Below are 17,903 nucleotides of genomic sequence, written 5' to 3'. Positions count from 1 at the left end.
CGTGCCATTCGTTTACATCCACAGTGATTTTGAAATGTAATGCATGAATCACATAATCAGGATATGGCAGGAATTAAAACTATATGATATGCATCCTAATCTAAACAGTAAAAGTAAATATTATTCCAAATTTGATTATTACATCTCTGACATAAAGCAAACTAAATAAATAAAAAAAAAGAAATACAAAGTTAAAAGAGTCAGCATCCTCAAGATTTTCCTGTAAGTATAAGTTAGCACAAGAAGTACAATATATAGAGAAGGGAAGGTCTCACTTTAATGGCAAAACACTAACAATTATGTATAGGTTATGATAGAAATGCGCAATTTACTGTCTAAAGCATGAGTGGAATGCCTGTGAAAATGCCTACATGCAATGTTTAAGCCAAATGGGAAATGTACATACGTAGGCCTAAACGATTGGAAAATGAAAATATATAGGAGAGTACATTTACATGGATATGTATAAGAGGAATATATGAAGATATATATATATATATATATATATATATATATATATATATATATATATATATATATATATATATATATATATATATATATATGTATTCTTGAGAATTCTTCTGAGAATTAAATATGCATATAAGATAGGCATGTATCATACGCACTGCCTGAATGGAAATGAAATTTTATGTTAGATGTTACACTAGTACAGAGCTAGATATGGTAGATAAAAGAAAAAAAACTCGAATGGCAAGGGACTGTAATGCATGGGTGTGAACACCCCAAATTTTTCAAAATCTTTTAAATATTCCCCTTTTGCCCCTAAATTCATTTTTTTGAGTAAATAAGTCACTTTAAAATCTAAATTCCAGTTCATTTCTCAAGTTTTACTGAAATTAAATTCATTTTATATGATTACATTGATTTTGGATCTGGATCCATTGTCCAGATCCAAATCTGAGTCTCATCATTCAAATTTTAAATTAAAATTATAGAAAATACCAAAAATAGCCTTTAAATAGCTCGGATAGTCCGTTTGACATCCGTTTGGGTCCATCACATTGTATTTCGCGATTCGAGTGTCAAAACTAGAACATTTTCTCAAAACCTGGGTCAAAAACGTATTCTTCTGAAGAAATTTTCCCGAAATGGTCTAAAATTCTCAGAAAAATACTTTTGTAAATATTCCTCAGAAAAATACAAAAATTTAGTGTTTAAAACTTTGTTTTCTTTTAAAACGTTAGTTTTCTACTATAAAAATACAAAAAATGGAAAAAGCAATATAAAAAAAAAAAAAAATTAGGAAGGTAAATGGTTTTAAAACTTGAAAAATTGAATTTTTGCCAAAAACCTCCTTTTTAACCATTTTTTAAGAAAATTTCTGAAAAGGAGCCCCCCCTGGGAATTTTAGAAAATTTTCCAACACCTTCTCCCTCAATCGCACTCTCAAACCCTCTCACAATCTCAAACCCCTTTTGCCACCAAAACCCTTAACCGCAGGCAGCCATCTCCCGAACTCCTTCATGAAGCTTCCGCCGAACACCCCCATGTGCGATCTCTCTCTCCTTCGTCCATCTGCAACAAACCTCCATCTCTTCATCTTCAGCCTCTCATCCCCCAACCGAAACCTCCCTCTTCCCCTTTAAAAGAGACACACCGGGAACCCTAAATCCACCGCTTCTTCACCTCCCCATTTCCTCCTTCATCCCCTGTTATCACCACCGCACCCCTCTTCAATCCATTTTCCACCGCTCCACTTTCTTCTCCTTCACGATCGATCTTCAACCTTTCCCCTTCAGCCATTTCCTCCTTCTTCCTTCTTTCTTCATCCGTCCTCATCCCAGCATCCTCTTCATCGCTTCTTCTTCACCATACTCTCTGGAAGCTTTATGCAATCCCCAATCTCACGCAATCATTCTCCTGCATCATCGGTCTTTCCCTTCAAGTGTCCATAAATTTCCCCCATCAAGCATTGAAGATTTGAGATCGAACACCCATTTCCTCGTCTTCCCATTGCATATTTCCAATCCATCATCAAACCTCACCATTACCCTTCCTCTCAACAAATTCCTAAATCAAAGTTTCTCTACAATAGAAAGAAAGAGGGGCTCCCTTCTTCAAAATTTCTACATAAGAGCCAGATCCTCCATTAGTTTGCGGTCCCGACAAGAAGAAGAAGAAGAACGACCTCTTTGCAAGGTATCTCCCTTACAGTTGCTGAAAAGGGATCTAAACCCCTACAAAATCCAGTGGCCAAAATCTCCGCGGAATCAACTACTCGAGCTTCCTTCTGCTAGATTCATGCAATAACTAGAGGTAAGTAACTTATCTTCTTCCTTCCCTTCATATCATTTACCCCATGTCGCTACTATACCATACCCTCTTTAAACTTTCTTCTCATTTTTCTTTTTTCTTTCTTTTTTTTTTTTTGGTGTTTTCTGCATTTTATTTTCACCATAAGGCATCAGGGGTGGGATCAATCTGCATATAGCAGGATTGATCCACCCGTTGCTACAACAATAGGAATATACCTATTCCAACAATTTTCTCTTTTTTTTTTCTCCCTTTTCATTTTCTGAGTTTTGTTGTTTCCATTATGATTTATCTAATGTTCTGTTTTATTTTAATAATCGTGTAATGTTTTCCAGATCCTTTCTTTTAGTCTCTGTTCAATCTTGATCATCGGTCGATCTCGGCGGGCAAGTTAATATCAGTTTTTCCCTATTTTATAATCAGTTAGGTTGTCATTATTGTACCCCATTTTTTTTGCCAAGTTCTCTCCTGTTGTTTATTATTTCCTATATATCAGTAGTTCTGTTTTGCAATTCAATTTCCTATCTATAATGTTTTGATCGTCCTCCTGTATATCTCAAAGCTCCCACAAAGTCTCTACCTCCTGCTTTGAGTATGACAAAAGGTTGTAGCCTGAAGTGGTTCACAACACCTTGTCAGCCGGATAAAATGGTTATCAGTAAGCAAGGAAGCTACGTTCGAATTTGGGTGGTGGTTTTGTAATGTTTAAGCAGTTTGATAGGTGGGACGAATGAAGCGTGTCTCAAGTTGTTGGCCTTTTACGTTTTCCCAAAATAATTGCTATTCAGTATATTGGATTTCTTTAATCTTATTCTTAAATACATCGCCATTTTGTAACATACCACAGAAATACTTGCTGGTGATTTGCAGGATGAACTTGAATGGTATAGGAATTTGATCCTGAGCAGTGTGTTGATGTATATCTGGAATCCAGAGATTATATACTCCCTTCTTCTTCATTTTGTGAACATTTTGACATTTTAGCATCTTAAATTTTCATTGCATCTTCGATATGTCATTTTCCTCTGTTTTAATACTGATTTCGAGTTGTTTCATTATTTACATGTTTTAATGTCACCTGTGTGGATCGATTCATTGTGTTATTCTCAATATTTCAATTTGGAATATAAGGGTTCAAGGTCTGGCAACAATGGTTGTCAGAGACATACATCACGTGAGTTTCTAAGGGGTGATGCTAAAAAAAAAACTGGGTGGTGGCACCCTACCCAGATCAGTGAGCATCGCCACTTCAATCAGTCATCCAAATGCCCCATATAATATGTTGAAGTGGCCATCTTCCATCCATTCTTACTCAAGATCCCCAGATCGCTATCCTGGACCTTAATAACAACTGATTTGATGGCTTTTCTTCAAGATTCATCAGCTACATCCCTCCCCAGGCCCGCAGTTTCAGCCACAGGCTCTGCAACAGGGGTACCCAAAACCAAGCAATTCAGGGGTTCATCTCAGGAACACCATCAGCAGTAGCATCTGCAAGGTGGTGACAGCTACAGTTCTCACAGCTATAGACAGATACGGACCAAACAGGCCTCCCAGGATATGGTTCTGGAAAGAAGTTGTAGATATCAATAAAATATTTCTTGTTGGATCATATGATGCAAGCAATAGGAAGATACAGGGCAGATGTAAGAAATTTGAACTCACGAGATGCAAAAAAAAAAAAATCAGTGTGAGTTTTCTGTTTTTCAGGATGAGCATTGATATGCTCCAGAATGAAGGCATTATGTTGATAAGCTTCGACCCGCAGAACAGAGATGTGAAATAGCAGAAGCCCGAGCAACTTGAGAAACAGGTTGCTGTTTTGGGATGAGGTGCATCATTGGAAACTAGGATTTATACATTGTTAAGCAGGTAAATTCTAAAATCTGTATTGAATATATATGACAATTTGTTCTGACACACTCTCTTCAAAAATTGGGTAGTTTATTTGCAGGAAAAGGCTGTATTGCATCAAAGAGAAGTAACACATTTGTCTTTTCAGATACGTTTGGATGCTGATCTGAGATCTCATATTTACGGTGGACATGCTTTGATGATATTACTGTTTTCAAATTGATAACATGAGATCTGGTACTCAATGATATTGCCCTTTAAAAAGAAAAAGAAGTTTTGAATTCCATTTGATTAACAAGGTGCAAAAGTTTTTCTTTTTTTATCAATTTCAGCAGCCTGGCAATTAATGTTTGTTTTAAACTCTGCAAAGTCCATACTGGTTATATATATATATGCTTCCCTGAAATGGATGTGATGTGAGTATCTTTAGAAGACTTGTATTTTTTTCTTTTCCTACAGACGAATTCCATCAGTAGTCCTTGAATGAACATAAAATGTCTAAATTATTCCTGGTTTATAGTGAAGACTGTGTATCCATTCTCCAGGTATCGTTACACTATGTTAAAACCACCCACGTTTGCATAACTTTCACTCAGCCTTCATTCTACTATGAGATCTTCACAGAAGCTCACGGCCGCTAAAGTTCACCAACATCACCTCCATCGTGAGCATACTGCCCACGTTCATAGAGTGGAAGCATCAAATATCCACATCAAAAGAGTATACTGTCCTTTGAAAATTCCAAAAGGTTGCCTTAGAAAGGAATTCAAGGTTTATGCATATCGCCAGAATGGATTATCACTCCTGCACGGATAAGTAAAGTTATCATTGTTTTGGTGTTTGTAAGAATTTAAAAGAATCCTCCTCCATGGCCAACAGAGACAGAGATCTGAAACTTTGGGATTGCAGAAATTGATTCAATTACTGACTGTCCACCAGAATTACCACTTCATCTTGCTATAAGATTGCGGAAACTGATTCCACTACTAACAGTTCATTCATATCTTGCTATAAGGTTAGTAGAGTTTGTTGTAAGACAGTGATGTATCGGTTTATATGTCAGTTTTCGGATATGACATGAAGTGGTTGATATGCTAATTCAAAAATCGGTAGTTGATCCGCTGCAAAATGTACAGTTTTGATTCAGTACTTCACATATATCCTATCTATGGTATGATATCATGGCGTGTGCCTTCTCAGGTAGATTTTTAGCATGCATTCATATATAGATCTTCTCATTAGCTTAGTATATTATAATATCCATTTTCTCATTAGTTTAGGATATTAAACATGCATTTTGATATCCATTTTCGCATTAGTTTAGAGCATCATTTATACACTCAAATATCTGATTTCTCATCAGCATGATGCATTACATCTTCATTAGCATGAGGCATATGCATGAATATCTTGTCGTTTGTATCCTAAATTCAATATTTGCGATATCTTTCCATAATTTTTTGTCGCCTTGTGCTAACTCCACCTTTTTGCAGGAAATACATGGAAAATGCAATCTTCTTCTTAAAACTTAGAGATTCTTTACTTAAGTCAATGATGTATAGTTAGATGATTATTTTTCAGCTTTTAGATAGAATGAATGAGCATGGTAAATATCATGAATTGCCTGTTTTCATGCTTTTTGCCTTTATTTCTCAAAATCTCACATTAGTGAAACACGAATGGCACTCGCACCATTCCGTAAAGAGGTAAATTAATCCTAAATTGATGATTTACATCAACGGCCATAGTCGGGATGCAAACAAGACTTAGGATTTTTATCTTTTACGAAATAACACTGGATCCACACTTGATCCGTTTTCGAAATTCATCATATTTTCCTTAAATATTTTCTCCTTTTATTAGAATTTAACTTAAAATTGACTCAAAATATATACCAATGGCCATAGTCAGGGTATATTGAGAGTTAATTTCATTCTAAATTCTATAAAAGCACCAAATGTATTTTATTTTTCTCTTGAATTTAAATATAGATTATTATATAATACATTCAATGACCATAGTCAAGGATGTATTATATCTTCAATCTTGTTTTAATTCATTTAAAGAATGGAATAGCTTTTTAAAATCCAATTTCAAAAATTTAAATTCATTCATCATTTAGGATAGAATTGCATCATATTTCCGAAATCTCCTCTTCAAAAACTCCAAGTAAATGTAAATATCTTTCTCAATCTATTCTTATAAAATCCAATTCATCCTTTCATTTTCAAATTCAATTTCATTTTAAATCTCAAAGTTCAATCTAACTTTGGGATTTTCAAATTCATTTTATATTCAAATTCAAATTTCAAAGTTCAATTTGACTTTGAAATTCCAAATTCATTTATGTTCAAATACTCCAAATCAAATCCAAAGTTCAATTTAACTTTGAGATTCCCTTCAAAATTCAAGGTATAATTTGACTTTGAAATTCATTTGTATATTCAAGATTCAAATTCTAAAATTCATTTCCCAAGTTCAATTCAAACTTGGAAGTTCTTAATTCAATAATTCCAAATCCATTTTAGGATCCAGAATACAACTTTCACTTTGGATCTTAGACTTCAGATCCAATTCCTCTTTAGGATCCAGACTCCAATTTCACTTTGGATCTTAGACTTCAGATCCAATTCCTCTTTAGGATCCAGAATCCAATTTCACATGTTGGATCTCAGACTTCTGATCCAAATCCATCTTAGGATCCAGAATCCAACTCTACGTTGGATATTAGACTTCAGATCCAAATCCATTCTAGGATCCATAACCCAATTTCTATATTTGGATTTCAGACTTCAGATCCAAATCCATTCTAGGATCTAGAACCCAATTTCTACATTTGGATCTCAGACTTCAGATCCAAATCCATTCTAGAATCTAGAATCCCAATTCTACTTTGGATCTTAGACTTCAGATCCAAATCCATTCTAGGATCTAGAACTCAATTCTACATTTGGATCTCAGACTTCAGATCCACTCCATTTTAGGATCCAGAACCCAAGTCCATCTTGGATTCCAAATCGCGTATCCCATTCTGTTTAGTATCCGGAACTCAATTCCAATCCTAGATTTCAATTCCATTTCTATTCTTAAATACCATTTAATTTTCTCAGATCCATTCTAAATTGCAAACTTCAAAATCTAAATTCAATTCCATCTCAAGTATTCATTTCCTTTCCTAAAATCAAAGTCCAAATTCAAAGTCCATTTCTGACTTTGAAAACTTTATTTCCTTTCATTTCAAAGCTTCAAATCATTCTTTCTCAAAATCAAGATTTGTTCTTCCAAAACTCTGATTTACTTCAAAAACTTAGAACTTCTCTGATCTATCCCAAGTTCTAAGTTAGATTCAATCATTCTTTCACTTCCTTCCCAAGTTCATCTCAGAATACTTGGAAATTTCCAAATCAATTTTCAAAAGGAGCATACATTTTTGCATTTGCACAAGCATGATTCTTTGTGCATTTAGAGTTAGAATAAATTCTTAGATTATATTTAGGCAAAGCAAAAGGCATAGATTCAATCCTTGGTTCGATTACCCCTGGTAAAGGCGCCAGGAACGGTCGAACCTCGTACCGACGAGCGAATCCCGTCTCTCCATTCTTCCCGCAATATTTTAAAAAACGGAGGCGAGTTAAATTTCTAACTATTTTTCAAATCAAGGTCAAGTGAAACCGCACAAAATAATTCCTCTTCTCTCTCTCTTTCTTTCTTTTCTCTTCTCTTTTTCTTTTCTTTCTTTTATTTTCTTCCCTTCAAAAAGGAGGAAAATAGAGGTTAGAAAAGAGAAAGGGAAGGAAGAGAGAGAAACCACAAGAGAGGATAGGAAAAATTTTGCGATGATCACAAAAACTAATAACAAGCCGACCTCTGTTCAGTAATTCACCCTTTTGGTCCACCAACAGCATGCTTTCACGATATAGAGAGAATCACTTACACTGTGATGATGTGGTGTTAACCCAATCCAGCATTGCGGAATCGCATTAGTATCACCGAATGTCCATACAACAGTTATATACAAAAAAAAACCACTCATAAAGGGGTTTAGATATCCTCTTTCAGGCACATCAAATCAACTTATCCAATACTGGCTTAATGGCTATAAGATGTTGAGCAGAATGAAATATGAGATCAGAAACAGGTGAGGGGTCAATTGGACACAGTGACTAATCCGAGAGGAAACTCGGGTGTTGGAATGTGTGTATTCTCTTGATATATAGCATCTGTAATTTGAGGCTGCTATATAAGCAGTCCGATATTACAAAAAATGCTTTCTATTGCGTCAATGAGGAAGGGGTGAACAGAGAAAACAAAGAAGGGTAAGAAACATATCGTTAATCGAGTGAGAGAAAACAAAGTTTGAAATAAAATCTTCTCCATTTAAAATTGTGTCATCTTCTTTCCAACTGACGAAATTTGAAAATCAATATCCAAAACCATCCATATTGTTTTCTTGAGAAAACTTTTGTAATTCGGAGTCCTGGGGGTTAAGACGAGGGAAACTGACTATTTTGAAAAACCCAGGGGTTTGAAATCACTTTTGAAATATTTAAAACTCGAATATGGATTGATAGTTTTGAAAACCAGGAATTCTGGATCTCAAAATGACACGCTGTGCAGTGAAATGATATGAAATACTCATGCGATGATATGCGAAGACATATCTCATGAAATGCCACTCTGAATCATGAATTGGAAGTTCTAGCTTCTTGTCAAGAATAGGATTTTGAAAATTTGCAGTTAAAAAATATTTTTGAGCCTAAATGGAGAGATTTTGAGAATTGAGAATGAATTCTGGACTTTCTGCAAAGTCTAATCTCAGAAAATGACCATTTTGCCCTTCAGTGAACTCGGAGAACCGAAATGTGATGATTGATGGAGATGTTAGGGAGGTGAGTGAAAATTTGGGGTGTTTACAGGAATGTTCTCTTAAATTTTTGGGAATTTTGATGGCAGATTATTATTTTTTATTTGTTTTTGTAGCGGATCCTATTAATTCTATGCCTATCAGAAATAAATCTCGGCTACCGAATGCATTATAGGTAAAATCCTGGGGTTGTAAAAGCCAAAGTTGCTCATTTTTATGTTTGTCGGCACCCTGTAAAATAGCAGATATTTTTATGGTAGACTGCTCTATTATTAGGTTAAATACCGTGTTTGGTTCGCGCCCGCAGGGAAAATTTGCACATTTTAGGAGTTTATTTGAAATCCTGCATTTAAATGATATCATTTCATATATTTTATCATTCCATTCTGCTATTAAGATCCATGGGAGGCTCCATGCCGAATTTGGCAAGATTTAAAGATCATTTGATGATCGGTTTAACCGTATCATCAAAACAAGGTTTCCGCGGGACCCTGATCCAGGCGAAAAACAAGCGAAATTCATCATTTCGGCCAAATTTCTACATCACTTCTGATTTTTATAGTCCCATCATGATTAGTAGCATGGCATCACATCTCATCATTCATTTCATCATCCTTTGGTTCAATTTGAATTTTAAAATTCCCAAATTTTATCAAAATTCCTTTAAACCCCCTGATTTCAAAAGGTATAACCTCAATATTAGGGGTATTTTGGTCATTTTAACAACAATTTCAAATTTCAAATCTTTATTACCTTATTTTTCGATATTTTCATGATTTCAAATCATATTCATATCAAGGAGGCATCAGAATGGATTTATATCTAGATAAATCTGATAATTTATGGATATTGTCGGACAATTCTAGAAAAACCTACATGTCTATACTAATCCAATTTCTAGTTTTGCAGGGACACTCGAAAGGAGGAATTAGAATTTCTTTCATTTTGATTTCTTTTATTTCATTAATGTCAATGTAAAATAAATGTTGGAATAAGAGTTACTTTTTCGCTTAGATTAGGATGCATATCATATAGTTTATTTTTCTGCAATATCTTGATTTTATGAATCATGCATTTTTCTTTGAAAATCACTATGAATGAAAATGAATGGCATGTGCACCAACTTTTAGGGAGTTGATGAACTCGATGGAGTCCATATTTACGGCCATAGTCAGAATATGAACGAGACCCAGATTCAGCATCTTCCTATTAGCCACACTGAGTCTACACTATTAGGCTACCTTTAAAAGCCATAGCATATTTTCAAAATATTTTAGAATTAACTAAGTAAATTACAAACATATTTACGGCCATAGTCAGAATATGTAGAAATTTTACCTTAGTCTAATTCTAAAATGCATATTTTCTCAAAATTTCCCTTAAATATTTTCATAAAAGGGAAATTCATTCAATTAGGATAGTTTGCATCATTTCCTTTTTTATAAAAATCACAAAAAATCTTATTTTTAGAAAGCTGATTTCTCAAGGATCTCCTAAAGACTTTTCAAAAAGTTCAACTTTCTCAAGATTTTAAAATCCTCCTTTTCAAAAGGGGTTTCTTCCCAATTTCTCATGATTTTCTTGGAGAATATTCCCTTTTTAAATTTATTTCTCAATTTTCCAAGAGAATTTCCAAATATTTTCAAGTGTCAAAATCGATTTTTCAAGATCAGGTTTCCAAAATTTCAATTTCCTAAGATCTAATTTCCTTTCTTAAAAGGAATTTTTCCATAAATTTCCAACCATTTTCCAAAGACAATTTTCAAAGTTGGAATTTTAAAGACCAATATTTTCTCTCTAAATGTTTATCTTTTCTCGAGAATCCATTGTATTTTCCAAGAATCTCTACTCCTTTTTCATATTCATTCATTATTTTCTCAAGTTTCCTTAAGGTTTTGAAATCCCTTCATTTAGTTTTTTTCTGAGAAATCGATTCTCACCCTTTCTCAGAAATATTTTCCATTTTTCAAGGCATACATCATGTTTTCCAACCTGCATTTTACAAAATTTCATAGCATAGGCCTGAATTCTCTGTGCATTTAGGATAGAATACGATTTTTGATAATTTAGCTAAGCCAAGCACACATTTGGTCCTTGGTTCGATTACCCCTAGTAAAGGTGCCAGGAACGGTCGAACCTCGTACCGACAGGTTGAGTCCCATTCTACGAATTTTTTCGCTATTTTCAAAACGGAGGCGAGTATTTTTCAATCAATTTTCAAACTTTGGTCGAGTTTGACTCGCAGTATCATTTCCCCTTTCCCCCACAGAGAAGGGAAAAATTTTGCGACGATAATAGGTTTGGCGACCGTGATGGGACCTGTCTTCATCTGATCAATTATGTGCTTGATTTAACTTAGTTATCAAAATTGTGTTCTCAAAATGTTAGCTTTTTAATTTTTAATATCATGTGAGCCTAGGAGCTTAGACTCTGATTCAGTTGGCATTGACTGCATATAGCCTAGGCATGGTTTGGTAGGACCATATTGAGGAGGTATATTCATGCTTACATAGACTTAGGTCTCGTACATCCCTCCTCAATTTAGGATCTAAATGCAAACAATGTGTGCTTCTTCAAAGATTTTTAAAATTCTATCTCTCTAGGTCTTAGAGCCTTCTATTTCTTGCATGTGATCATTTTTCCAAACCACTTTACCTATCTCTACCCGGTCTTCACGTTGCTGGGCTTTCTTCCAGAACCATAGTTCGGGACAAAGCCTCACAACTGGGCCACTTATTTGGGTTGACGCCCCCCTGTCACGTACTAAGGGCCATAGTTCGAAGTATATCGGTAGGTGCTCAAGGATGTTGGAAAACACAAGCTTAGAACCAGAGATGAAAATTCTATGCCACGTACTTCGGGTGTTGACTCTAGTATATCGACATAACTGGATTGGACAAAGATGATCTAAGCCTGGAGTTAGGATTAGGGTCCTACAACTATTTTCAAAATGATGCATTTAGAGTCAGTCTCTTAAGGAGTGTTGTATGCGCATAAATGATTGTGCAGGATGTGATTGTCTGTATTTTGTTTACATTCCCTTTGTCCTTATCATATTTAATTTTTACCAAAATATTAAATGATTTTTTCAAATACCCTCATTTTTCAAAATATTTCTCTTATTTCCTTACAACCCTGGACGATTTTCTTAAAATCCCTTATTTTCCTCAAAAAGTCTAGGTGACTTTCTCTTCCTACCTTTCTTTTGGACCTCAAATTTCCATCCCATTTTTATCCTGCGTGCAAGTTTTCAAAACTTCCATATTTTCCTAAGTCTAATTCTGAGTTTTCCTCCACCTTTTAGTCTGATGGCATCCAGTCAGCTTGATCCTATCTTTCCTGAAGGTCACATCTCCTACGAGGTGCGACAAGGTCATCCTGAACATTGAGTCTTAGCACCGGATCCTTTATTCCCCGGTGGTATTATTAGTGGCTCAAAAGCTTTTCTCGAATGTTCCCGGACCATTTGAGCGAGTGTGGATTGGAACTGGCGTCTACAGTGGAGAAGCTGACAGTTAATGGTAATCTGATCCATGCAATGGCGGAACGGTGGAACCTGCGTACCTGCACATTCTGGTTCCCATGGAGGGAGATGACACTATTGATGGATGAATTTTCAAAGATCATGGGATTACCGGAACCAGCTGGTCAACCAAGAGATCCATTGGAGCAGCCATTTTTTATTAATGTCAAGGGTTTGGACCCCAAGATGCTCTAGCTCGTATGACAGGCCATTGATCTTGGCCTCTAATTCATATGGATGTAAATGAATATGTTGATTTACTCGAACTATATCATTAATACGGGACCTTTGCTGAAGTCAGCTCACTGTCAAGAACAGCTCGAGAAAGAATTCAGAACGCAATGGTTTTATGCACCGTAGGACTAGCCTTCTTCTCGGATGGGCAGAACTACGTGGACATCAGGATAGTTCAACACTTGCGAAGATGGGGAAATTGACAGACCAGTCGTCTCTCCATAGCTATAACAACACTCGCCTTCTTGTACCGAGGGTTGACTCATTTCACACTCGGAGAGTCTATTCTAGTCGAAGGATGCACTTACGTGCTTCAGTCATGGTTTTTCCAGCATATCTCGACCCAAGCAAGTTCTTTTAGGTACAATGGTCAAGAGTTCCTTCCTGTAGCGCAGTACAGATCCATGATCGATGTCATTCAAGAAGAGGAAGTCATGTGGGACTACTTCAATCGGCAATTATCCCCTCCCAGATACACGTATGCTTACAGCAAACGATTCAAGCTATTGGGACCTTTCTTCTGCATTTACTATCAGCCAGAGCGATGTGTTCGACAGTTTTCGCAAAGACAATAGTATATAGAAGCTCGGCTACTATCAAGAACTATGGTAGAATTCGATCTCACGTTCGCACAATGGTCCGGAGCTTATCATTTTGCCTGCTATGACTAGGACTTCTTTGTCACCCTTACTCTTTTTTCTAGTTCTAAAGTGTCTGCCAACTATTATGAATGGTGGCAAATTGTCTGTCCGCCTTCTCTTTGTTAAATTCATCATCAATGAAATGATATTTCTCTTCAATTCCCTATTTTTCTACTATGGTTTGATGACCTCGCATGTCTTCAGTTGCTCGTTCTCGAGAAAAATGGTAGCATAATTGTCGTGACTCCCGCAATAGCTCAGTGGGATACTCCTCCCAACTGTCCACCATGTTTCCAACAAATATTTTCCTTCAAAATCAATTTTTTTTTCTCAGAGTCTAACCAAGCCTTTGCCCTACAGAGAGCATTTCTTCGCGTTTGATGGTTCATACAAGATCAGAAAGAAAGACAACATTGTCTCAACACTCATCAGCTTTAAAGGGAGAGATGGATTCACCCAGATCTGTCAGGAGTCAAGGCCAACAAGAGGACGATGGTATCAATCCACAATGTATGCTATGTTCCAGAAGATGATGAACAAAATGATAAGCAAGCAGGACGGGACCAGCTCAGAAAAGAATCCCTTCAGACAAAAGCTCCAAGGTTGCACGACTAAGAAATCAGTGAAGGCTTCCAGGAGGCAGGTTTAGCCAGAAGATATCTCAGATGAAACAGAGTTAGCGGAAGATACCGATGAAAAATATGAGGTACCCCCAACATTTCAAAAATTTGCCCGGGAGCAAAGGGGTGCCCTGTGATCATGCAAACTTTTTCCTCTTGTTCCTCTTTTCCTTTCTCTTCACCTTTCTAGCCTCTATTCCCCTTTTGAGAGGGAATAAAAGATAGAAAAGAAGAGAGAAAAGGAAAGGAAGAAAAGAGAGGAACTCTTTTGCAAGGTCTCATCTGACCAAAATTTTTGAAAATGTTTTAAAATCACTCGCCTCTGTTTTGAAATTTTGCGGGAAAATGGAGAGACGGGATTTGCTCGTCAGTACCAGGTTTGATCGTTCCTGGCGCCTTTACCAGGGGTAATCAAACCAAGGAACGAATTTATGCCTTTTGCTTTGCTAAAATATCATCTAAGAATTTATCCTAAGTCTAAAAATGCACAAAGAATCATGCTTGTGTGAATTCAAAGATGTATTCTCTTTTGAAAAAATGATTTGAAAATTTCCAAGTTTTCTGAGATGAATTGATAATGGAGTGAAGAAATGATTTAACGGATTGAATTTGATTTTAGATTTTGAATCCAACTCAGGATTTGAAATAAATCTGGAAGAAGAGACCGAAATTTTTCAAGTCTTGGAATGATCAGAATTTGGAGAGATAAATCTGTGGATGAAGAAAAAAAGGAATTTAGAATTGGCATTTTGAAATAAGAATGATTTTTCAAGGTCATAATGGACTCTGAATTGGGATCGATTTTCAAGAATAAATTTTGAATTCAATATCTAAATGGGAATTGACTTTGAATTTAGACTTGAGAAATAAATTTGAATTTGGCTTTTGAAAACTGGAACTGAGATTGGATCTGAAAATCTAAAATGAAACTTTGATCTGAACTTTAAAATCCAAGGCGAAACTGGATCTGAGATCCGAGATGGGATTGGATCCTGATTCAGGAATTCTAAATGGAAATGGATCCGAAGTCTAAGATCCAAGATAAAGTTGAATGCTAGAGTCCTAAATGGAATTGGATCTGAAGTCTAAGATCCAAGATAAAGTTGAATTCTGGATCCTAAATGGGATTGGATCCGAAATCTAAGATCTAAGATAAAATTGAATTATGGATCCTGAATGGAATTGGATCCAAAATCTAAGATCCAAGACAAAATTGAAGTCTGGATCCTAAGTGGAATTGGATCTGAAGTCTAAAATCCAAGATTGGATTGGATTCGGAATCTGGAATCCTAAATTGGATCTTGGATCTGAAATCTGAGATCCAAGGTTGGATTGGATTCAGAATCTGGAATCCTAAATTGGATCTTGGGTTTGAAGTCTGAGATCCAAGGTTGGATTGGATTTTGAAAAATCCAAAATGGGATTTTTGAAGATGGATCTGGGTTTTTGAAAACCCAGTATTGAATTTAAAACTTGAGAAAAATTGAATCTTTGAGATTTAGAATCAATCTCAAATTTTGATTTTTGATACTTTGAGAATCAAGACTTTGAAAACTTGATTTTAAAGTTTGAATTTGAAATCAGAAGATGAATAAGAAATTTCAAAGTTAAATTGAACTTTGAAATTGATTTTAAGATATTGATTTGAATTTGAATTTGAATTTGGATCTTGAAAATGAATTTTGGAATTTTAAAGTTTGACTTGAACTTTGAAATTTGATTTAAATTGAAGTTTGAATACAAAATGAATTAGAGATTTCAAAGTCGAATTGGACTTTGAAATCGATTTTTGAATCTTGAAAACGAGATAGAATTGAATTTGAATCTATAAATAGGAATTAAAGAAGGTATTTGAAGAATTACCTCAAAAATCACTTGGATTTTGAAAAAGAATTTTGAAAATATGATGTAATTCTATCTTAAATGATGAATGGAAGAGGAATTTGAAATTGAATTCTGAGAATCTTATTTCATTCTTTAAGTGAATTAAAATAAGATTGAAAATATAATACACCCTTGACTATGGTCATTGAATGTATTATATAATAATCATATTTAAATTCAAATGGAGAATAAAATATATTTTGGTGCTTTTATAGAGTTTAAAAATGAAATTAACTCTCAATATATCCTGACTATGGCCATTGATATATATTTTGAGTTGATTTTAAGTTAAACTCTGATAAAAGAAGAAAATATTTTGAAAGATATAATGATTTTTGAAAGGGGTCTAGTGTGGATCCGGTGTTATTCCATAAAAGATGAAAATCCTAAGTTTTGTTCACATCCTGACTATGGCCATTGATGCAAATCATCAACTTAGGATTTAATCACCTCTTATTAGAATGGTGTATGTGCCATTTGTGTTCCTATTTGTGAATTTTTAGAATAAAAGAAAATAATGAAACAGAGGGTATTTACATGCTCATTCATTCTATCTAAGACTGGAAATGTAAAGTTATTATTAACATCTAGTTATTACAAACTTGAATTAAATTTGAAATTACAATTTCTAAGCTAAGAGATGAGATAACATTTTCTATACATTTCCTGCAAAATGGAGTTAGCTACAAAGCAACATAAGGCAAAGTATAGAGAAGAATTGAAAATATTGAACTAAAGCTAAAATGCATATGATCATGCCTACACCTTAATGAAAATATGTATGCATATGTAAAATGCAATGTCTAGGCATGAATGTGATGTATTTGCCTAAATACTATGTCTATACTAACAAAGAAATGCATATGCATATACCTGAGAGATATGCTTATGCCAATGAAAATGCATATGCAAGTCTAAGTGCTATACTTATGCCTATGAAGGGAATGCATGTACAAGTATGTATGCCTATGCTAATGAAAGCAATATATGTGCAGGTGGATATACCTAGGGAACTATAAATGAAATTGCAGCAGTTCACGGTCTGTGAACTTGGTTGTGGATGCAAAGGATGTTTATGGAACTGCTTATGAAACTATAGCAAATGATGCCGCAAAATGATAGTGTTTATGAAATTACTGGAAATGATATTGCTCAATGGACTGACTTGTAAAATATGTTTGACAAATGGTTCATAACGAGGGTTGTGATCACTGCAGAATGATTCACCATATGTGCTGCGAATACACATGAAGTAATATGCTAATGCAGTGGATGCAACAATGAAATGCTAAGTATAGATATACAGGTGACAATGGTGAACATCTCTACAATAGCAAGGTGAGTGTGATAGGTGGCTATAAAGTGCTGGGTGCAAGTGGATAGGGGATCTACAACAGTTAAGAGAGTGTTGTGCAGTGATCAGTTGAAATAGCAGGAAGCATGACATTGACTAAAATTAATACCTATATGAATGCAGAAAAGAGAGAATGGGTTCTGCAGAAATGCAGACACCAACTTAACATGATTTCAATACATATTGCAAAATGTGGATGTGATAATGAAGGAAATGTACAGAGCAGCTGAATGTAAATATAAATAACATTTTTTATTTATTTTTACTTTTTCTTTGTGGGTTGAAAAGCGAGGCAACATGTTGTATGCCAATGTAGCCGTGTTGGTGAAATGCAAAGTACAACAGTGGAAATGAAGATATAAATGTAGTGGTATAAGTGAAGGTGCAACATATGACAGCTGGGATGTACAGATGGTTACACTCACTCAGCAAAGAAGAATACGACTGATGAAGATTAGAATGTGGATATCAATCATAAGATGGATAAGCATATGGTTTTGCAGGGAATGGGAAAGAAGCTGGAAGATGGTGCAATGGCAGATGAGTGATATAGAGGGGGGGACAGGTACCTCTGAAAAATGCAGGTAGATGCTATATGAAGATGGATATACATGGGAGGTATGGAAGGTAATGCATGATCTAGATGATGAGT

The sequence above is a fragment of the Nuphar pumila genome, chromosome 3 (genome assembly GCF_984573655.1).
Source record: "Nuphar pumila chromosome 3, dmNupPumi1.hap1.1, whole genome shotgun sequence".
Classification (NCBI taxonomy): domain Eukaryota; kingdom Viridiplantae; phylum Streptophyta; class Magnoliopsida; order Nymphaeales; family Nymphaeaceae; genus Nuphar; species Nuphar pumila.
The sequence above is the reverse complement of the archived record's forward strand: the minus strand, read 5'-3'. Positions refer to the sequence as shown.